A 25,202-nucleotide genomic window follows, 5' to 3' on the forward strand; every position below is an offset into this window, starting at 1 on the left:
TAGTCTCTATGAATTTATAAACCTAAAATTCACTCCTCTTCACCAATAAAAACAAACATATGTAATTTTTCAAGGAACGGCTTTTGGAATATTGTAAAACTGCTTTCCAAGCAATTACATGTTCACTTCCAGTGCAAAAGTTCTCACAAATTTTTCTCACAAATATTTTCAAAAGTTTTGCTTCTTTGCAAGTTCTTGAGAAAAAATTCTCCCGCCTTAGTATCTATAAAAGAAAGAAAAGAAGTGAAACCTACAAATTACATTAGAAGATTTTACTCAACATATAATTTACAAAAACTTTAATGGCTATATTCGCCACACCGATTGAATTCCTAACCTTTTAGTTACAACTTAGCTAGTGAATGCCTGTTACATTTTTTAGTTTTTCCCCATAAATTGTTCTGTTCAGATGTCTAATCAAAGTAATTGTCCTTCCTTGAATTCTCTCTAGTTCCTGATGTCATCTGGACAATGAGGTGCCCAGAACTGCGTAAGTATTCTAGATGTATGGTCACACATAGCCATATGGAAATAGATTTTCATTCCTTTGGCTTCTGATTTGATTGGTTTGTGTACTATAGAAGATAAAATTGCCTGGTTTTTAATCTTTTCCTCTGTCACATTACACTTGTGTATAAGCAGCTAAAAGCTCCATTGTTTCTAATATACTGTCCATTTAGAGCCCAAAGTCCCACTCACTGTTACTGTATTCCAAGTACTTCACATCTATGAATATCTGTGCTTTGGTTTATTAACCCCAGAGGAACTTGTACGCAGGTTTGCAGGCTGAAGCTCATTTAGTTATTTCCAGTCCATATTTCACTTCTTAGTTTTTAGATCTTTTTGTATTTCTCATTCATCACTGTTTTGCAACACCTTTTAGTATAATCTGAAAATGTAATTAATGCACTGGTTTTTTTTTTCTTCCAGTTTATTAATAAAAATACTTAATGATTTTTTCATTCCACTGGGGCATAAATAACTGGAGTAATCAATATTGAAATTACATTAAAAATTAGGATCCTTATTGTAAAGATTCATCTGAAGCTCTAAAGTTTGAAGTGAAAAAAAGAAGGATTTAATGCACTTTAATTAACTAAACGGTACACTTGGAATACAAAATGATGTGAGGGGTCTGACAACTTTTTAAAGGAAATGTAGCTGCTGCTTTTAATTTCAATTCTCAAATTGACAGTGATTAAAGGTCAGACACTGCTATACCTCTTTGCATGCCTGTGCAGTTTACTAGTGAGTTTAGCTCAATTCTGAAGGGAAGGAGCACAAGGTGAGAGTATAAATTAGTTGTTATAACCAAGATGGGCATGTAGTTTGAAGTCCTTTAATATTTGTAAGTTGGTTCTTTCTATTCCTGGTCAACCCAGAGAGTCAGGCATAGTGCCATTCCAGCCTCTCAAGCACTTGATTTTAAGGGCTAAAAGTAGACCCTTTAATTGGCTTGACACATCAGTGATGTCCTACTTGCAGAGTCAACATAGCTCCAGTCTTCATGGTAGTCTCCAGTTCTTCACCTCAGCTAGTCACATGTGGAACTACTTTGAAGATTCATACCCGCTGATATATTCATTCCTGAAAGTCTTCATGCATTCATCTGAGAATGTATTCTTAATGATTATCACTTGTCATTTGTGGTCTTACAAAAAATACAAAATTCCTTTTTGCTTTTGTCTCCAGCTGAACCGTCCTTTTTCAGGGAAAAGTTAGAACATACAGGCTCAGACTGATGGATTATCTGACCCAGTACCTTGTCTACATCAACAGTTAATTTTTTCTATGTAAGACCCAGGAAGCTATATTCTTCTACCTAATGCTCTGTCAATCCCCAACTCTTTTCTTAACTCCTTTTCTTTCTGATTCTGTATTTCTTTTACACGAACTCATCTTTTTTCCTCCTGAGTCTTGTGTGAATTTCCCCATTATTGTCAAGGAATTGCACAGGTCTGCTTCAGCTTCTGAAGAATTGCCTCCTCTTTGTTTTGAATCAGGATCTGAGTAACTTGGTAGTCTGAGCTTTCTAGTACCTGTGGCATAAGATGCAGTGAACAGTTAATACCTCTGCACGGTCTTGACACCATTCATAAATTTGTAGGGCTCTACTGTATCTTTCTTTAGTTACCACTTTTCCACACTCAAGAGTCCTGGACTATTTGCATTCTTCATCATATTGATGCCACTACATACTGTCAAACCTCCTTGTTGCTGTTTCTGATTTTTTTTTTTAAACTCTATACAACCTTTTTGAGATGAGAGGCACAGAACTGAAAGCAATGTTCAAAATGTGGCTGAATCATACATTTATTCAGTGAAAGAATGATTTTCCTCCATAATGTAAACATATGGTTAGCTTTTCTGCTTGCTGCTAAAATTTGAGCTAATGTTCTCGCAGAACTATTTGTCATAACCCAAGAACCTGCTTCTGATCGAGAACAGTCAATTCAGAGCCAACTGTTTTGTTAAGTTTTGATTTCTCTTGTGCATATTTGTGTGCTGTGTGTCTCTGTAAACAAGAAAGTACATGAATCACTTCACATTTATCTACATCAATTTTAATCTGAAATTTTATTTCAAAATTTTTTTCTTTTGAACCTTCCTAGTGAAATAAACACGGTATCCTATAGCTTATAGAGTTATATAGTTTCCCTTATACTCCAATTTTTGCTGATCAACTAGGAAGTAATGGACCAAACCCATTTTAATCTAAAATTAATAAATTTAATTGAATTTTTGTTGGCTGTTGTAATCTTCATCTCCTGCCCCAGAAGGTGATCCACGTGTCTTCCTCCTCCTCCTGGACCGAGTCAAATCATTCAGCCTTCACTGAAAGTACTGCTGAAATCTGCAGTCACCCAGCTCTTTTTTTTTTTTTTTTGACATTATTTGCCATTAATTAATGTCATTAGCAAACTCCTAAAAGTACAAATGTTAGTATTTAATGCAAATACTTAGAAACACTAACAACTTTCAGGAACTTTCAGGATAATCACATTCCCTTCATTAATGTACTTTTTAGATATACACTGTCAATTGCACAATTCTACTGCTAAGTTTGTGTCATTGTATCAGTTTCTCTACAGATAGATGACAGTGCCTTCCTTTAGACAAAAAAAAAAAAAATTATAACACAAACCCAGGAATTTAAACTATAAACCTAAAAATTAAGGTAATTTAGCATAATTTTGTGAAATTTATGATTTACTATATCGTTTTTATAACCAGAACTTTCCTTGTCTCTCTTTACCTTCCATTTCCATTTCTTCCCCTTCCCTTTTTCCCTCTCCTGCCTTCCCACCAATATTAACTCCTCCTTTCCTTCCTTCCCACTCAATTTTTTACCAAATATACGCCTAAATAAGCTATGACTATCTTAACCTGTTTTCATAAATCTGCTAAACATTTTAGCCAAAACACATTCCACGTTACAGAACGTGCTCTGGAATAAATCATCTCTTACAAGATCTATCAATGTAAAATGTTTTTGAACACTGTAAGCATCAAAAAGAAAAAGGGTATTCTAGTACTTAATTGTAACCTATGGTTATCTGCCTGCTCTGATAGTATAAGGGAATGTCAAAATACAATATAAATTTGACCTATATTTACTGTAAGTTTCCTTAAAGGATATTTTCAGGATGATAGCATATAAATGATCTTATTTTATAAACAAAATAGTCTGTCCCAACTCCCACTTGGAAAACAAATACACCGTGTTATAAGCACCACTAACCCCAGACTGAAAAGCTATCCATAGGTAGCAAAATAGCCTGAACACACTGTGAAAATGGGTCTAAAATGAAGAAGGATCATAAAGACCTTCTGAAACAGTATTCTGAAAAAAAAAAAAACAGGGAAAATGTGCTCATACAGAAATTTGCTAAAGTGTTGTCTCCCTAAGAATTTATGTATTATTTGAAGAATTTGAAACAGGCCGGTGTGTTAAACGGCATCACTCCAAAGACAATATTACAACTCAGTTCCAATGCAGACCTCTTTAGCTTATGGGTTGAAGCTATGAAGCCAGCTGTGCTGTTCTTGTGCCCACCTCCAGGATGCTCACCAAATGTCGGCTGTCACATAATGGATGTGTTTTCAGGTGAGAAAGTGAGGGGCAATGCAGCCTTATCTGAGGACTTTATAACAGAGAAACATGGACCCCTGGAGTGACCATATGCCACAGATTTTCTCTGTGTCTGTTCCACTGAAAACATAACCAAAAAGCAAGTGAGAAAGACTCAGTGATATCAGATTTTGCCCTAAGATGCAGGTATTGACCTAGTTCCAAAAGGGAAGTGAAGTAACAGCTTTCATATAATTTATGCACAGGTGCATAATTTAAAACATATCTATATTCTATTTTAGCTTTGATTCTATATAACAGATTTCAATATATTATTTAATTATACACAATAAATATAGCAAAGATGAATAGATTATTAAATTATTAAATAATGCAGCAGGTTTGGTACAAATCATTTAGAAACATAATATTCAGAAATAAATTAGTGTGTCTAAGATATTTGTTCTTTGGGGGATACATTTTTGGAATACATTTGGGATACATATTAAAACCTTTTCAATAATGTTTCTGCCCTTGACTACAGGATGTTTTCCAGTCTGTATCACAAATCCGGTGAAAAACATTTCGTACATCAGAATACGAGAACTCACCTTTCTCTTTTTCAGGGACATCTCCAAGTTTCAGTATTATTCTGTAGCAGAAACAGATCCATCTTTATTTGGATACTGCTGAAGATTTTTGGTGACCAAATTTTAGTGACATATTCTCTCTTCTCCTCACAGTTTTTAGTGATAAATCATTGCTGCTGAATTTTCTGTCACACACTGTTTGGTACAAGTTAATATTGTTCATACAGCCTGCCTTCATCATTTGAAAAGCAGGAATCACAGGTTTCTTTGAAGTTGTGCCTTCTTCACCTTCTTCTACAAATCATTTCCTCATAAAACTACAATATTTAATACTAATTTAATTTAGCTTGATATGTTGCCACATAATGTTTATCCTGCGTGAATATTTAAGAAACATAAAAGAGACTCACAGTGACATGGGGATGACTAGCAAAACAAAGAATATCAAAGAAGTAGTTGATAAATTATTTTGCTATTGTACTCTGTCTGCTTTCTTCCTAGCTGGGAAGATGATATGAAGTTGTAATGTCTTCTCCCTTTTTCATGTTCCCGACTTAGGCAGGAAGGGCATGGCTGTGGAACTCAGATCCTTATGATTATCTGCCGATAGCATACATCTAATTTACTACATTTTTATATATGTATGCACATGTATGCACAGAGACACGTATATGTATATTCCTGTATTTCAGCCTCAAGAAGTTAGTAGAATTTAGCATGCTTCAAGGGGTTTTAAGGACTTTAGAATGATATCTCACCACCAAAAGTTAATATGAGTGAATAATGAGGAAACGGAAAAAAACTCACAAACACTGGCAGAAAGAGAGGACATGCAACACAATGATGTAAGATGGTAATTTCATCCACCCTTTTCTCACTTTGATTTTCTTGTCTTCAAGAGTCTTTTAGCTGGGCTAGACCACTGACTTCTAACTTGAAGGACTACACTATGCTTTCCTTTTCAGATTTCCCAGGCCATTTAGAAGATGAAAGTTCTCCTTGTGAAGCAGTTGAAAGAAAAGTTCTTGCTTTCATTTCTATGTATATGCAGGATGAAGAGCAGATCGACGTGGGCCATCCTATCAGATATAAATATGTGTAGGACTTTGCCAGATATCTTAAGATCTAGCTGTTTCTTAAAACAATGAATAATGAGTGGAAAGACGGGCGGTACAGAAGGTTGTCAAGCATACATGAGGAAAGAAAATGTGATGACAAAGAGAGAGGCATAGTGGAAGTATTCCAATATACAATAATCCAAATGAATGAGTCAATCATTTCTGAAAAGTATTACTGGTCTTGAGTCTGATGCTGTATTTATTGGTTAGATTGTTCTTCATTTGCTTAAGTGCAAGTGAAGCATCACAGTCGTATCCATCTAAATAAGGCCTCCATGAGATTTTCATACTGTCTGTCACTTTATAACTCTTACAACAGAATCTGTTTCAATAACAGGATTGCTTTTATTACTTGGCTATGTGTGTGACTCCTGTTACACTGAACATTAGTTAAATCAAGTGCCTTTTATTTAATATCTTATGTGTATTGGATTTTTTTGCTTCTGGTGAGTTTTATAGCTTCTGTGGCTTGTCATAGTGTAATATGCATTAAACTTGATAGAAAAGATAGAATCTTTGATTCTATGATTCTAAATGGCTTGAATGACTCAATCAGCATTTTTCTCAGTGATTTCCATCTTCTAAGAAGGAAGTTTTTGAATGATTTTTGATTTTTTGAATTATTTGAATGATACTAAAATGCATGAAGAACAATTAATCACACAAGGGTTTTTTTTCTTTCAACTTCACTATTGCAATATTATTGTTGACTTTTCTTGCTATGTGTCACCACAGCTGATCGATATGACTCTATGTGTGATAAAATAGCTGAAGAAGGCATTATCTAATTTTTCTGTGAACACTTTGGCCCTGCACAGAGGTAAATCTAAAGATTATCTTGGAGTAACTTAGAAACCTGGAGAAACTGATTTATGTCCCTGAAAGATGAGAGGTTATGGGAACTATGTTCTGTTCCATTCCAGCAAAGATCAAGGCATCTGAGAAGAGCTTCATATAAACTATTTTCTTCCTCCACTATCCATAGTAGAATAAAAAATGACACCTTATCTCCTGCTTCAGGATATCAATACACTTAATTTTCCAGTTAAACAAGTATAGATGTAAATTTAATGCTGCAAAATAAACACAGCATAAGCCACCTAATATGCTGCTACCATAACAAATACGTTTGTGCTAGAGTTCATGGTAAATGTTAGCTTAAAGGGGAAAGAATTTCTCTCATTCAAGAAAGTTGAATATGGTAATCTAAAAAGTCAAATTTGCAGAACCTGATGTAAAAGTCTGTCATAAAATATATTTCCTTCCTGTTCCCTCATGTCCTCTGCCTAACTCTGCGAAATGCAAAGTGCACTAAAATCCCTGGAATATTGAAAGTAGGCTGATTCTGCTAGGCAAAAAGGATAGTACCAGCTTATCTGAGAAACTGAGTGAGATCTTATGGATTATATAATGTTATATAAATATACAATATTGTGTACTTATATATAATATAGATAATAAGATTATATAATGTTAAATAGTGACTTTAGTGAATTTAAGTCATTTTAGCACCTGCTAAATTTTTTTCCTGCCCATAAATAAAACTAATTCATTTCAGTCTTCATATGTGCTTCTCAAGCACAAGCCAGACCCTAATAGACTGCTTACTGGCTTGTTTGCTCGCTTTCTAGCCTTTTTCTTAATTTATGATCAACTTTTTAAGACATATTCCTTAAACGGTACAACCTTGAACAAATACTTAGTCTTTGTATCCAAAAATGAGCACCTACATTCTATGGTTTGGCATTCTGATCTCCTAAATTACTGAATACATGCAGCTCCAAAGAATTCAATATGAATAATTTAATTTATATTTGCTGTCCTGTGAATCATCATGACAAAGAACAACCTCAAGTATTCACTGGATGATGGGTAGCTATTAGGGAATGGTAAATCTCATTAATTTCTCTCATGAAATTATCTGGAACTAATGTGATAACAAAGCAAAACAAAATACCTGTTGTTTTGTTGTTGGTTTGCTGTGTTTTGGGTTTTTTTTATTATTTCAGAAAATATACCAATTCTTTTGCCTTTATCATGTCTGAAAAAGATTTTGAGCTACTTTAATTTTTCTACTATATTTAGGAGTTAAAAAGGAAAAACTGTAAAATTATGATCCCTTTTGCCCTATTTTATTTTTCGAGAGCCTAAGTATGGCTGAGAACTCTTAGGTTTTTTACATACCTGTGATGTTCTAAACACTCCAGCAAGCATATCTTTTTGTGTATGTTGGTGAAAGTCTAAAAACTGACCATTCCAGTGCAACCTATAAACTTCCCCTTCATATCCCACTATTCTCTATTTTTGTTCCCTGCTAACCATCCCAGTCCCTATAATCTACTGTCTGACCTCTCCACTTTTCTGAATGGCGTGCTTAATTCAGTGTTCAAGACTGAGAGCTGCTGAATCCCGTATTTACTCCATCTTGTCCTGTCTTTTACATTTTGTTTTCTCCTATGGGACTTTTTTGTTGTAAACCCATAGATTGGAACTCTATGCACACTTGACGTAAGTACGTACACTTTTAGCTCACCTAATCATTCTTTAGAATATATGAAACAAAGTTTAGTGTTTGGCATATTTTAGGAGAACACTTTGTAGCTAAAATATGCTCAGGAGATTGCTATTTAAATGACAAGATAACTGCTTATTAAACGATGCATCTATTTTAAGATCAGAAGATTTTTTTTTTATAACTTCTCTGGAAACTTAAAGTTGTAGTTTTCTCCTTTCATAATTCAGGCAATTTTTTTCTGTGGAATCAATATGAAAATAGCAACATTTTCTGGATTAAAAGCTCACCACTGCATTAGTGGAAATCTTATTTCTTTCCCTGAGTAATTTCTCTGACCTTCTTTCTATTCCATTTTTTATTTATATAGAATAAGACATCTGTTATTTCTCAATTTAAATTGCTTTTTATCCATGCAGGACAAATTAAAATGGAACTCTTAAAAGAATCATATCATCTTGATTATCATACTGAAATAGAGGCAGGTTCCACCACTATTGTTCACTGACCTGTGTCTACGAGTTCTTATTTCAGATTCCAGCTTTGTAAGTGACTTTGGGCTACTTAGTCAACCTCTGTGTACTTGGCTTTCTCCCTCCGAAAATTATTTATCATCTTTTTTTGAGTTTTGCAAAAGATCTGCTTTCTTTGTTTGTTTTATAAACACAAAGCAATTCCAAACTACGTTTATGCTTAAAATCTTACAATCTGAAAAACTCATGTGATCATGTTACTATTATTTCTTGAACTATTGTAATTCTTCATAAAAAGTGGAGGAAAGGTACAAACAAACAAACAATTGTAAGAGTTCTCCCTTTAGGCTGTAGGTCCAGAAAGACTGTGAAGGCTACCATGAGCACTGGGGGTTGCCTGGGCTCTTTTTCATCCTTGGCATCATGACCCATGGCAACCAGCCTGTGTCACTGAGCAAAGGTCTGAGCAAAGAGCAAAAGTGGAAAAAATAGACAAGCCAGGAGACTAATGTGAAGAATGTCCTTGTTCACTCCATTCACAGCCTTACTTCTTTCAGGCTGCTGCTAAGATCCTTTTATTTTACTTTGAACACTGTACTGTACTTCACTCAGCATTCAAGTCTATTGTTATTTGTAATGGGCCATAAATGTCATAAATGAATGTCATTCACCCAGGGAAGTCTATGTTTTTCCCTTTGAATATACAGTATATATAAAGGTTTGGCTCACAGTTTTCTAGACTCCTATCAAGAAAGAGCCCCGCCTAGACATGAAACATAAAGATTGGGGCAAGAAGTAATAAAGGATCAGAGAGAGAAAGTAACTTTTCAGTGGCTACAAATAGATTTTACTGTGTTACTTACTATGCATTAGTTATTTAGTTACCTACTACTTACTATTAAATCCAAAATCAGAATTTTGGATAGGCATGCTTTTTAGGTGCCAGTGCATTTCATCAGTGACAGCAGTTGAGAAGGAGAGCAATAGGAATGGAGTGGAAAAGGACGATTCAGTACAGAAACCTTACTGAATGGGCTGAGTACACAGTATGACTGAGCGAACTCAACAATTCACATCTGCAGAATGAGAGAAATTTCACTCCCCACTTCTCTTTTGATACTTTCTTCCCTAGCTGTCTGCTGTGGATTTCCTATACTTTCTCTGCTCCCTCATTTACTACTTCCTCCTGTCACCAGTCCATTTAAATGACACCTTCCTCCAGTATGATACAAAGACTATCTGTATTCCAACCTTTACTTAACTATGTGAGCCATTAGAGTGAGAGCTGGTTGAATGTCTCACAAGATGTACAGCTATTGATTGTGTATGTGTGCCTGTGCTTAATTTTCTAAAAATATCAGCATCAAGGGAATTGTGAACAACTTAGACACCTTTTATCTCTTTGTTTCTTTGTTATTTTTGAAGATACATATGTGCTCTTTGGCCATTAAGTTTTCATTCCATTCTTTAATACAGCAGAGGATAGAACTCATTAATCATATACCAGGCCAGGGAGCTATAGTTATAACTCTCAAGTTTCAGAGTAGTAAACAGAAAATGTTATCTTTAATATAGAAACAGATTTAGTCAGTCAGTGAAAAGCTATCTTCATTTTTTCCATTAAATATGACTTTCTGCTTTTGACTGAGTAACCGATCTGATAGTTGCGGTTTCTATAGAAAACTAAAATAATACAATTGTTACAGCATTCAATATGCTAAACGTCTACTTAGTAGCTAAGATTTACATTGTGCAAATAAGAATAATTACTTTTTTTTAATTCAAACTATGATTGGTCTTGTATTATAAAGTAGAAATAGAAGAACTTTATTTATGTATATAAACTGTACGTAAGAGATCATGGTTTTAACTTTTTTAATATGCTAAATTAATGATTATGCATAATCAAGTATGGTCAAACATAGAAACTAGACATTACCTTGCAAAACCTGTTTCTCAGAGTGATCAAATATTTCTAAGTAAAGATAAGTTTTCATGCAAAGTAGATTTTTGCTTTCCTGAAGCTTGGTATGACCATGTTGCAGTCAGATATGCATGATAATACATGTACATTCGAACCAGGGAGTGATGTGCAGAATTCCTCATAGCAATATATATTAATACTAATTGAGATTGAACTGTTTTTGGCTGGGATAGAGTTCATTTTCTTCATAGTAAGTGGTGCAGTGTTATGTTTGGATTTGTCACTAAAATAGTGTTAACAACAAACCCATGTTTTAGTTATTGCTGAGCAGTGCTTCCATAGTGTCAAGGCCTTTTCTGCTTCTCACTCTGCCCTGCCAGCGAGTAGGCTGGGGGAGGACAAGAAGTTGGGAGGGGACAGCTGATCCCAGCTGACCAAAGGGATACCCCATACCATATGACGTTGTGCTCAGCACTAAAAACTGGGGAGAAAGTTTGCCAGGGCTGCTATTGCTCAGGCACTGGTTGGGCATCGGTTGGCTGGAGGTGAGCAGCTGGAGTTTTGTATCACTTGTTTTTCTTAGTTGTCTTTCTCTTTGAAGAGAGGGGGTTAAACCACAACAAACTCTCTAGATTTAGGGTGTCTGGCAAAAAAAAAAAATTTGCTCGAATTGATAAGAACATAGTTTAGTTGTTGCACTTTTAGCAGTGTGAAAGAAGGAAGGAGGCCTACAACATGTAACTAGACCAATCTATGCAATCTTAGAGCAATTAACCTATGGACAGCCAGTGTGATGGTGAACAAGAAAAGTATTCCCCCCCCCCCCAAGGAATCATAACTTCTTTACAATTAGTAATATATGTACGTAATAACTCCTTAAAAAAAAGAATTTGAAGTCTCTTATTCTAATGTACCTCAGTACAACTATTATATTTAAATGTTTTCTGATCAGAAATCTTTTGTTTGTTGCATGATACATTGTCAGACTACTGACTGACTAGTCTCTGACTTTTCAGCTTATCATCATTCTCTAACCTCAACTTCTCAAGCTTGTTTCTCATTACAAGGGATACAAACTAATCATTTTAGTTGTCATAAACTAATTGTTTTCTTTCTCAAGGGCTGATGTGCCCTATCACCATACGATTTCTTACTTCCCTTTTACCTATGAAGTTAAGCCCACATGTGATTGCTTTTACGGACACACCTCAGTACCTTCAGATTCCAACATATACTTTCTTACACAGGAATTACAATAACTGTTTATTCATAATTAGAAACACCTATCCCCCTGATTGACCAGGTACAGTGACTGAACATTTGCAAAAATCCATGTTTCCAACAGGCAGTAGAAATTACATTCAGAATGCTGACATTCAGAATGATGAAAATAAGTTACATTTAAAATGGGGACAGGAAATCACTCTGTTTATGCTGCAGTTTGGCTGGAAAGAAAACCCACAGCTGGTGTAACCCTAAACTGGGAGCAGGCTGAGATTCCCCACCACGACTTTGATGTCAAAGAGACTGTCTTTATATCTCCATAGCAAACAGTGAATGAGGCAGGGCCAGTCTATTTATAGTCTTTGATATTTTCATGTAAGGCAAGTCAAACACAGGCAAGGCTATAGGGTTGCTGGCTAAAATATGAAAGTGTCTGAAAAATCTGTCTTTCATAATTCCCATTTATTGAGGAAACTCTTAATTAGTGATTATAAACTAGATCATTAACCTTGGCTCCAGTATTACCAGACGGCAAATGGCACTGTGGGAAAAATCTACCTCCCTCTGTGACTAGCAGAGTGATACCTAATTTTATGAAGGATAGATCTTGCATGTCATGGTAATCCTCATACTTATGACCTCCAGGCTGGAAATAAAAAGGCATCCTGAAAATGTGGTTCGTGGTACAAGATGCAGCAGATAACCTTCTTAAGCTTCACGGGTTGCTGTGAAGAAATCGCCTTCATGTTTTTCTCTCTATTCCAGCTTACTACTGAATATAAAGAATAATTTTTCAATGGGATTGATGTTAGATACTCAAGAAACTCACCTCTGAGGAAAATCTGGACAGCTGTATTATGTAATGATAAATAAATAAGACATATTTATCAGCAATGAATTCAAAGCTTTCTCATTAATAGGATTTAGACTCAGTAACAGTAACAGTACAACCTCAGCAGATAATAATAGCTACTGAATCCAAGAATATTCAAAGCTAAATTCAAAATTTATTTTACCAATTTGGCTTTCAAAGTGTAAGTTGATTATATTTCTTTATGTGTGTGTCTATCCATCAATATGTGTATCTATCTATCTATCTACATATCTATATATGTATGCATGCAATCAACACATGCAAGTGATTGCTTCTTCCTACCCAGTGAAAGAACAGACATAAATTCATATTGTAATTTCAGGAAGGAACTCATAACAGGAGGAGGAACTGCCACAGCAAGTGGCTAAGTAAGAGAGTAAGTATGATTTTGGAATAGGAACAGTGAGCAACAGCTTAAGAAGGTGGGGGTTTTTTTGGAAACAGTAAGATAGCTTTGGGAAATCAAACATGGGGGGGGCTACTAAGGAAAAAGGAACTCTGGGGAAAGGTTCTCTTTGTACTACCTTATATACCATATAAAGACTTTTAGATCATGTTTTAGATGTAGATCACTGGCAATAGCCATGGGTTACAGGCCACACCAAAGGCCTGTCTTTGAGTGTGTGAGAAAGTGGTAGACTGGACTAGAAAGCTAAATGTGCAAGGTTATGTGCTCAGAGTGCACCCCCTGAAAGTTTGTAGATGATACAAAATTGGGAGGAGTGGCTGATACACCAGAGGGTTGAGCTGCCATTCCGAAGGACCTTGACAGGCTGGAGAAACAGGGCAACTGGAATCTCATGAATTTCAGCAAACAGAAATGCTAAGTCCTGCACCCGGGGAAGAATAACCTTGAGTACTAGTACAGGCTGGGGTCTGGCTGCCTGGAAACAGCTTGGCAGAACAGAACCTGGAGGTCCTGGTGGGCAACAGATTGAATATGCATCAGCAGTGGGCCTTTGAATTAAACAGCATCCTGGGCTGCATTAGGAGGAACATAGTCAGCAGGTCAGTTAGGATGATCCTTTCCCTCTACTCAACACTGATGAGAAACATATAGAATGCTGTGTCCAGTGCTGGTGTCCTTGGTACAAAAGAGGCATGGAGTTACTTGAGTGAGACCAAAAAAGGACCACAAATATGATTAAGGGACTGGAGTATTTGTCATATGAGGAGACGCTGAGAGAGTTGGGACTGTTCAGTCTGAAGAAGAGAAGGTTCAAGGGTGATTCTATCAATGTGTATAAATACCTGATGGGAAACTGAAGAAAACAGAATCTGACTCATCTCAGTGATATCCAGTGAAAGGACAGGATACAATGGTCATGAATTAAAATACAGGAAATGTCACCTGAACAGGAGAAAAAAACTTTTTTCCTGTGAAGGTGTCAAACACTGGAACAGGTTGCCTTCATAGGTTGTGGAGTTTCCATCCTTGGAGATAAAAAAATCCAACAGGATATTGTACTGAGAAACCTGCTGTAACTGATCTTGCTTTGCGCAAGCACTAGATGGTCTCTAGAGGTCCCTTGCAACCTCAACTATTCTGCAAATACATAATTACACTTAAAGAATTTCCACTTCTAGTTTCTATTCCAGAACAATCATCTATTAGCTCTACTTCTGAGAAACCAAGGGATGCCTCTATGATCAAGAGTGCATGCATGTGAAGGTCTGAGTAAATGACAACGAAATTACAAATCAGAAGGAAAAAACTCAGATAAGTAGGGCAACCAGAGTTACCCTTTTAAAATTATTGTTTGACTGTTTTCTTGAACATGTCAAGACAAGTTCAAGACATCTTTTCTGCTAGGAAAGAGAAAACACTAGCATCCCCAAATATCCGGTGCGTGGATGAGGAAATTAGGACAATGAAGACACAGGTATCCTCTGGTCCCACAGTGAAACAACTATCACAGATCACTCTTTATGTCTCAGCCCTTACTCGTTCCAGAAATACGACTTCCAAATGGGTGTGCATATATATGTGTGGCTTTTAACAAAAATACCAAGTGCCAGAAACCCAATCCCTCATAGAAAAAGATCAGTTTGTCCTGATACAGTGCATAGACTTCCAGCTAGCTGGGTGAAAATTAACAAAGGCTTGGAAGGGAAGCAAGAGAGTTGCTAATGACAGAATGTAAAATTTCTTTATCATTTATTGTCACTGGAATCAGTGGTTCTGCTTTTCTTAGAGCAGAATAAGGTCTTTGAAAAGATAAATAATGTGCTTATGTTTTCATCTTTTTTAATGCTTTTGAACTTTTAAGAAATAGATGTTAATTCTATGGAAGAAAGACCCCATCTTCAGTTTCCAAGTAGCAAAACCACTGCAATAAATTAAACAAGGAATCACTCCTGCAAATTATAGGCTGCTACCCCCATTTCACTCTAGAAAGACCAGGGGTACCATAAGGAAGAGCAATTCTCTAGACATCTGAAGCAAAAGGAGCAAGTGGTTTTAAAAGCATCAGTAACAGTCAATAAAAAGAGTTGATTCAAAAGAATCTTCTTAAGGGAAGAAAATACACCCTGATTGGCATAAAGCAAATGAGAGTGTAATCAGAGACATCTGCATATTGGAATTTCCTTCCTGAATTGCAGGGATTTTTCACTAGCATTAGGTTAATATTCTTATTCTATCAGTTCCTTCTGGTTCACAGCTAATGCTTTGAAGAAAGAGGGGTTTTTTAATTTTTTGGGGGATAGTGAATTCAAGAAGCCTGTCTTTTCATTATAATTTCTTTATACAAAAAAAAAAAAAAAAACAACAAAAAACCCCCAAACAACAAAAACCTTTTTTAAAAGTTTCCTTATGTGCTTTGTAACTCCTTGTTGATATGACCAGGCAGATACTCTGTCTTGAAAAAGTTGCTAGGTAATATTTCAGTAATATATTTTATTTTTTATTATCTGCAGAAATAACTCTCTGAAAGCTTCAGTCCATGGGAAGCTCAAACACCAATATGGCACACAAACACATTAAAATGCTTAATGACCAGAGGAAAACTAAATGACTCCTGAGAACATCTTATAATTACTGCAAGCAAATACGTATCAAGTTTTATCTTGTCATTTTGATCCCATTAATATATGCAATCTTGCATTTTGTCCTTTTCTGAAAGTTTGTCCAGAGCTCCTCCTCTCTCTTTATCTCAAGACTGATTTCTAGCTCTTTCCATATGGCTCCTTTTGCTACTTAGTTCCATATTTTGACCTGCCTGTTTGTTAAGCAGCTCTGATGGAATTACATTTAAGCTAGTGACCTTATTAACGGTAATTCTTTCTTTTTTATTTTTGAATTCTTTGTATTCTACTGCCCTGAGTGGTTTATGGCCGTCAATTATTTCTTTATTTTTCTGACTGTAGATGCAGTCATTGTATTCCCAGGAAGAAACCCAGCACCTCCACACTACAGCTTTATTCACTTCTGTATATGGGCTATGCTTGCTACATTTCCTTGAACCATAACATAGCAATCCTAAAGTTTTAAGAGCTAAATACACAAACGTGCCTGAGACTCAGCGACAATATCCCTTTCTTATGTACTCTGCCACCCTGTGAAATCTACATCACTAATTGATGGACATAGGCAGAACAACATTAAAGAAAACTTATAAACCTTTAATAAGATTTGCAAAACACAGTGTGCAGAGTATGGTGACATTTACTCCACAGAAAATGTAGAAGGGAAATGAAACCCTGCCTACCTTTCTCAATGAAATAAGCATCCACCTTGAGGCTGGGACTATTCTTTCTGCTATGATCTCACTGCAATGAATACATTGTTGGAGATAAAAATGTCAGCTTTTCTTATTTTCTGATCACACCTTTAATAGTCTAGTAACAAACGTAGTCAGATGAAATCCTAGAGGCAGAAATTCAAGTATTCCTATTTCTGATTTCACATGATGACTTTTAATTTGATGACTTTTACTTTGATGACTTTTACTTAGATTGTTCACTATCTTACAGGCATTGTTTAAGGACACTCAAAGTTGTGTATCTCAACCTGTTCGCTAAAAATAGTACCCTGTTTTATATACATAAAAGGACTATTCTCTGTGCCTTCCATATAAATAAGCTTAACTGCCCAGTTTTAGTAACACATTTAACCAAAATTTTTGCCACTGATATTTAAATAGTTTCCACAATGTGCAAGAGCATTAGAACAAGAATCTGAGCCAACATATTATGAAGCTTTCTGCAGAACATGACAGACATGCCTGTAAAATCAAATCCCCCATTCTCAAATTTTACAATGCCCTAGTGATTCCGTAAGCATTATGTTATTGTTGAGGTGTTCTACATAAGGACTGGTTTGGTGAGCATGACTGAGAACAGTTGCTGCTATCAGTATAAATAGGAAAGGGCTTAAAGGTGTAAATACTCCATAGCATTCATGAGGAGCAGTAGGGATGTTGTTAGCAGGAACTTACACGTTCAGGTAGTTTGGGTGCCAACTCACTGAAAACTGATTGAGGTTCTAAATATGGATACCAAAGGTTGCAATTAGGCAACAAATTCCCTCAGAGGGCCTAGTCTTAAAGTGGCAAGCTCTTTATTCATTAAAGTGTTCACAAAATTCTGAAATCTTCTAAATCACATGGAAATGGTCTATGATTTTAAAAATCTTTCCTTAGAGCTACTGTTTATTTATTACAATTTCTGACCAGTTATTAAATTACTAGCTTTTTTTAATGTTTGCAGTTTTTTAATTCTGTTAGTCTTCTACAAATTCAGTTTTCTCAAAGATTCTACTCTTTGCAGCTGCTCATATTTTTTACCTAAAGCATGTATTTAGCTTTTCTTAAGTGTTTAAAATAGTGTCTCAGTATGAGGAAAATGGACTTTATCCAATTTTCTAATAATACTTTCCTGACTATCTTGAGCACAACTGCTGCATGGCCTAGTTTCTCCATTTTTTAATTAGTATTCATTGCTCATTTCTTAAAAGCTTTAATTTCCTAGTGTTTTTAGAAAATAATTTTTAAAAACTAGCATAGAGTTTCAAAACAGTTTGGATTAGTATTATCAAATGCAAAGACTAATAATGGATGGGACTAAGAAATTATTCTCCCTCTTTTATACTTTTATCAAGCTAGGGAGCCTGGAGATATATTACTGAGCACCATCTCTGCCAAATCTTATTCTCTGCTATTATATGTGCACCATCTTATATACCATTATTACTGAAATTGAAAATGTAGGATTTTTTTCTTTTATGAAAAAATATCCAATTTTAAAGATAAATTTATAAACCAAAAGCCTAAACATAGATTTTGATGATAATTTTGGCCCCCAGCTAGATCAACATGATCCATCACCAATTTTCTGCTTATGTTGCTCTACAGTCCAACTGGATCATTTCCTTGCTATTTGCTTTTTATCAATGTTTTGTTTTTCTTTTCTTTTGTTCCACAACCTCAGCTGATGTTAAGAATAAGAAACAATTTAAGGTCTCTTTTTGTCTCAGATGTCTAATGGTTTTAAGTCCCTCTGGTGATTTCATCCTTTTAACCTAAAAAAATTTCTACAGTGGTAATATTTCTAATATTTTCTGCCACTAAACAGTATGTGTAGTCTTTCATCTCAGTTTCCTTAGTTAAGATTTAAACTACTACTTTAGGCTGCCTGCAAGGTTTGTATTATCAAGCCTAAATACAGTAAACATTGTCATGTGAACACCATTTGTTTTAATTATCCACATCAAATAATTCTATCTTCATCTTTCAGAAGAGAACATGTTAAGAAGCTTCTACCCTTTCTTCTCCATTTCTCTGTTGAAGGTTGTTGGAGGTATAGTTGATTCATGTTTTATAGATGTCCTTGGCATTATGATTTGTAAGACAGCAGAATTAAACAGCGTACTAACTCCATCATTCTATTGTCATTAAATAGGTATTTTCTGGAATGCCTTCATGTTAACAGCTGAGATGTCTTAGTTTTAAAAAAGACACTAAAACCCTTTCTGTTAGGAGTAAGTCTTGCCTAGCCACGTTTGTATCAAAGACATTGGATTCCTGTTTAAACACACCTTGTCAGCTGTTAAGTTTGACATATGTTCATTATTTCCCATTCTGTAAGAGGAACTTTTTTTTTTTCCAATGATTGCTAGAGCTTTAATATTTATGGCATTTTTAAACAGAAGGACTTATTTTCTTGTTGCTAATCACTAAGTATTGGGGGGAAGGGAAGGGAAGGGAAGGGAAGGGAAGGGAAGGGAAGGGAAGGGAAGGGAAGGGAAGGGAAGGGAAGGGAAAAAGGATTTAGGCATCTAATGTGGGGCTTCAGTGGAATTTAGGAGCTCAAATCCAAATCTGTAATCCTGAAAACTCCTAGTTAGTTGAATTCTAAAACTTGAGGCATCTGATCTCTAAAGGACTTTCAGCTTTTTACCAGAAAGTTTCCTGAGTCTAACCTAAGTACAAAGTCCTTATCTTTTGACAGGCATTTTCTTTTTTAAACCTCATGATGGCCTTGACCTACTAAACACTATTACATCTATGGGATCAGTCTCACAAAATGCAGTGTTGATCAAAAAGAAAGCCCTGCTACACTTTTTTTTTTTTTTTAACCCTTTTTGGTCATCAGCAGAAACAGCCTCAGTTTAAGATGAGTAAAATAGCTTTGGTTTAAGAACAATGAGTCCCAATTTCTTGGGAGTCTCCTAAAGAATTCCAGGATCCGGATCTCAAAAGATGAGAAGTCTAATTTACAGATTGATTCTTGCTCTGAAGAGTGACATGTGGTCTGCCTGACCACCCTGTGTATCATGTCTTGTCAAACACACTTTGGTAGCATTCTGTAACTTTCTGAATCACCCTTAGGATGTACTGACTTCTTTCCACAGATGGGGTGGAGAACCAATGTGAGGGTAAAGAGAGTTATTTTTTGATTGGTACTAACCAGCAACCACATTAGTTTAACCAAAATGCCTTTAAGTAAAGGCAATGTTCTCATTTTCCCCTTTCTCACCCTCAAAACCAGCCCAAAAACTCCAACGTGACAAAAGAGCTCCAAAATTACAGATGTGTCCATACAAGTATTTGGTCAGCTATCTCTCCTTTTGTTTAACACATTCTCAGTTTCCTCAGATTGCCAGTGTCACTAAGAAGAAAGCCCTTCCTAGGTTAAGAATGACTCACCTGACAATACACTGGTACATCTGACTAACAGTAGAAATGTCTTAAACTATATAACATCTATGGAGAACTACAGAAGGTTGAAATTCTTTCTCAAAAGAAATATAAATATTATGGAAGGTTACAATTTAATATTTCTCTGCATGTAACATTTTGGTCCTGAACCAAATATATACAAAGCAGGTCTTGCAGCTTTGAAATAAGTTCTACGTGGTTTAAGGCATGAATTGTGTAAGGCATGAAAGGCATAAAACACCCCTACTCTAAGAATCAGACCCCATTTTTCATATCTAAAGAGTATTTTATTCAAGCCATACTGAATCACTATTTTTTGCTTCCTATTTATCCTGTATGTCATTTGCTGGTCCTGGTCATTTCTGATTGTAGTAATCTGTCTTTTTACAATCCCTTTGTGTTAGAAATTAAAAAATAGTGTAGTAGGTATGTATCCCATTGTCATCGTAGATTCACCTTCTTCCCTACTTAGCAAATCCAGAGTAAAAAACAACTGAACCATGAGAATTTTCAGGTAGTGCAATATCTCTAATTGTATGTGACCTTTCCGTGCGCATTCATAAAAGATTAAAACATCTTTAGTTCTCCAGGTGATGTTCCAATGCTTTTCTTTATGGCTTTCATCCTAAGAGAACAAGGCATCTTCTGAGAATTTGGCATCCAGGATACTATGATAGTTCATATTTGGAAAGTAACATGCAACATCAGCAATGTATAGAATCTCTGCTTAGGACTGTGTTCAGGAGTGGTAAGGTAAACTAGTTTAATAATTTTTTCTCATCATATCATCACACCAACAGCAGTTATTTCAAATGGGATTCATCTGCCCAAATATATGACTACAGTATACATCTGTACCTGAGCTGATCATCCAAACCCCCTTTATATAGACAATGGAGACATGCTAACACTTCCAGGAATTTCTTCCTCTTGTAAACATTAAAAAAAGATAAGGTGAACCATGGCCAGAAAAAAAATGTCCATTTGTCTCTCTGATTTTAAAGGTATTCACAGTACTTTGCATAGCTATAGATGTGTGATGAGCTTGTAAAATCACAAAAGAGTAATTCCATCATTAAAGTCAACTATATATGTACAACTTAAATGAAATTAAAAATAAAACCTGAATTTGTTCTCTCCCTGATGACTAAGAGCTGGAGATGAATAAAAATTAGGCTGGGTATTAGGAAAAATTTCTTTGCTGAGAGAGTGGTGAAGCATTGGAACAGGCTGCCCAGCGAAGTGTTGGAGTCACCCTCCCTGGAGGTGTTCAAAAAACATGTGGCACTTTGGGACATGGTTTAGTGGGCATGATGGTGTTGCGTTGATGGTTGGACTTGATCTTACAGGTCTTTTCCAACCTTAGTGATTCTGTGAAAATCGCTTGGTGGATTTTTTGTATGTATTTTATCCTACAGGAAGCCCATAATTACTACGAACTTAACAGATTTTAATTCCATCTTTAACTAACTGATTGCCTGTCAACTCAATTTACCTGACAGCTTTAGACAGTGAACTCTGTTGTGCATGGATAACTTGTATAGTTTAAAAATCCCGTGAAAATTATGTCAGAGATGCCTTGATACCAAAACTGGATTCACAAAAGCAAGCTCAGGGTTATCAGGTTTTATAGTCCAGGCACAGACCTAAATGAACACAGCCATCCTAATTTTGGGCCTAAGCTAGGGACATGCTTTCATACACAAAGCTTTTCCTGGAAGGCATTCATTATTAACGAATATAAGAAGCGTCTCAACCTGTTTTTCAAGAGCCATCTCTAGTTGAGGAGCAGCAGCATTACGTAAGTTTTCCCACTGTCTGGAGTGCTCCAGTCCTCCCCTATGCTTGCTAATTGGAAACTGACTGCACACATTAAGTCTGCAGATTGTACAGAAGCTCCTTCCAGGAATCAGGCTTCAGAGTTCAGCCCAGCCATGAGTAGGATGGCTGACACTGCAAGTGCAGCTGATCTTCCCAGTAAATCACAAGCTTTTTCATTTCATTGAGAATGAAATGTCCAAAGTCATATCTGTGTCAAGATACTGGTTAATTCAAGTTATTTGGCAACTGATTTGCATAGAACAGTGTTGACAAACTGAAATAAGGAAATTATAAAGTGATCTTAGAGCCTTGTGAGGAAAAACTGTTGTCAGAAGAAAGCTTGCTTATAAAGAAACTGTGCTACTGTCTTCTCAGAAGGAGCAGTCATTTGATGGTTGGAAAACAGTGTCTTTCTCTTTTGCTGCATGGACCACCTGTCACTACATTTGCAATGTTTTGTGACATATTTGCTCACTTGGAGGTTTTTACCTGACTTCCACCCCAAATCCTGACCCTGAATGATAGAGAACTTGTGTTGATGTGACATTGAATTTTTTTTTTTTAATTCTTTTAGAATTACTGCCCTCACAACATCACCCCAGATACTGCAAGTCTGCCTTTCCTAATCTTACCTAAGCATGGTGCCAATTACCTTATCTATTCTCAGCACAGCAATCACCTCCAGACAGCCATATAAAGAGGATGACAATATACATCACTGCCTGTAAAACACCTCAAAACTCTGGGCAGCAGCCAGATTTCAAAAGACCTTGGACAAATTTTTGAATTGTGTCCTATGCTGGTTCTTAAAGATGATTTGAGCAGATTTAGTCCACAACATGCTTATCTTTTAGAATACAACTACTGAATGTCCATTTCACCTTTCTTCAGTACAAACATTTTGAATTATCTCTCAACACTAGAAACAAATGGCAAACATTAAATGATTTCTAATGCTCCCTTCTTGTACCTAAAAACCCTAAATCCCCATCCCACACTTAACATATATGCCTTTCTCAATATGTGTAAGCATTTCCTATGTGTAAGCTATTCACTCCTTTCCTTTTTCACCCAACACTGAATCAAATTGCCTCCTTTAAAGGTTTTGGAGGTAGGCATACTTCTTTTAATGGTGACCTATTGCTATTTTTATTTTAATAAGGATTTAGCAAGTTTCTGACTGAATGGCTCATGAGCATGCAAAAAGCAAATCCACCGCACGTGTGCCAATTGATTGCACATGCACCATAGGTGTGACGGAGCCTGCTTGCTTGGTACCCCTGAGTAATGGGAGCTCTGCAGAGCGATGAAGTAGACCATTACATGTTACCCTGATTTGTTATCTTCTTTCCACTTTGTTATCCTTTGCTCCAGCGTGTTTCCCCTCTCCTTCTCCAGATTCCCAGGGATATCTGCCATCTTGCCTCGGGTTTACAACCCACCCACCCCCTGCCCAATGCTGGGGTAATGGGGATACAAATGACAATGTAGATGAAAGCAAGGAGGAAAGGATGGTTTTGTGCTTAGTTTTCCATAGAATTCAAGTGCCTAGGCAGTGTGAAAAATGCCTCTAGTCCAAATCTGCTTCATTAAGCACCTAAATGCCCCTGAGGACCCTGCTTTAAGAGATATAAGACAAAAATATTCTCTAAAAGCAGAGACGCAACTAAAGGGGAAACGAAGCCAGGAGAAGCAGGAAAAGGCCTATGAAAAAGAAACCCTGCCAGGGCTCAGTGGGGGCCAGGGGCTCCCAAGGGGAACAGCAGGGGCTCCCTGGCGTCTATCAGGGCAGGGCCTGGCAGACAGGGCCGATCCCACCGCGCCAACCAGAAGCAGGGCAGCCAGGGAGGCACCCAGGCAGCCCCAGCCCTGGTACCGAGCACCTCCCTGGGGATAGGGATGTATGAGGCTGTGCTGGGACATGGGCCTGTGGTGGACCCAGCTCAGCGGGGCCCACAGATGGGTAGAGCAGGGCTGTGGGGAGCTCGAGACTGGTCCTGCTGTGGCATTGCTGGGGCAGGGGCTGATGGCTGGGGTGGTGAAATGGGGTTCTGGGCCACTGGCAGGGTGGGGAGAGACCTTTGGAGATGGGCAGGGACAGCCAGGTCTGTGGGTGCCCTCAGGGCCCTGACAGCTATGACAGGTACATGTCAGTAGTTAAGCACTTAGTTCTTTGAATCCTCACATTAGTCACCTATCCCCAGCTTCACATGCCCCAGGCTATTTTAGGATATGCTTTTTGAACTGTGTTCATTCCACTTAACCTCACAATGAGGAAGGCACCTAAGGTAGGACTGTAGCATTTCTAGTTTCCTTGATCAAAGGGAGAGATACAGACCTCCAGAAGGCTTTTCAGTCTGAGATCTGAACTTTCCTCTGAGAGTATCTAGGTCTCTCCTTCAAGTAGCTCTCTCTTTTGACTACAAGTTTGACTATACTCCCAAGTATTCCAGTTAGGTGCCTCAAATTAGGTAGGACGAATTTGTGAGTTACTGTCTGTGATCTTTCACCCCCCAAGACCCTTTTGTGTCTCTTCTCACACAGGCCTGAAAATTCAGCCCTGAGGAGAAGCTGTGATCTAATCCCTATTTTCTAGCTGACTGTGATCCTGAAAGATAAATAAATTTATTACAGGTAGATAATACAATCGTTGATTTCACAAAGAAGAGCACACACTCAAAAGAATTCCTTCTACCTGTCTTGTCTCTTTCCTCCATGAGGAAAAAAAAATCACCTAGAAGTACTAGCTTTTCTTGTGGTTAATGCTGATTTCACCTAATCTGCACTAGAAGATTGAGCCATAAAAAGCAAAAAGAGTGCTCGAGGTGGAGAAAGTTGTAAAAACTTGTTAAAGACAAACGCTCTGCTGAGTTGAGGCTTAGATACAGTTTCTACCAACCAAAAAGTAGGTAGCATAGTAAGAAGGGAAGCACAGCTCCCACTCTGGCAGGGAAGAGTTACTCAGGTCAGGCTGACAGGAGTCTCCATATGGTAGAAGGCTGTTAGTGCCCAGGCCACAGACTAAAGCAGGTTGCACCCATGGCATTGGGAAAGGAGATTCTGTAGGGCTAGACAAATCACAGAATCACAGTATCACAATATCACTAAGGTTGGAAAAGTCCTGTAAGATCATCAAGTCCAACCATCAACCCAACACCACCATGCCCACTAAACCATGTCCCACAATGCCACGTCCACACGTTCCTTGAACACCTCCAGGGAGGGTGACTCCACCACTTCCCTGGGCAGCTTATTCCAGCGTCTCACCACGCTCTCAGGAAAGAAATTTTTCCTAATATCCAGTCTAAACCTCCCCTGGCACAATTTGAGGCCATTTCCTCTTGTCCTGTCACTAGTCACTTGGGAGAAGAGACCAACACCCACCTCTCTGCAACCCCCTTTCAGGTAATTGTAGAGAGCGATAAGGTCTCCCC

The sequence above is a fragment of the Gavia stellata genome, chromosome 2 (genome assembly GCF_030936135.1).
Source record: "Gavia stellata isolate bGavSte3 chromosome 2, bGavSte3.hap2, whole genome shotgun sequence".
Classification (NCBI taxonomy): domain Eukaryota; kingdom Metazoa; phylum Chordata; class Aves; order Gaviiformes; family Gaviidae; genus Gavia; species Gavia stellata.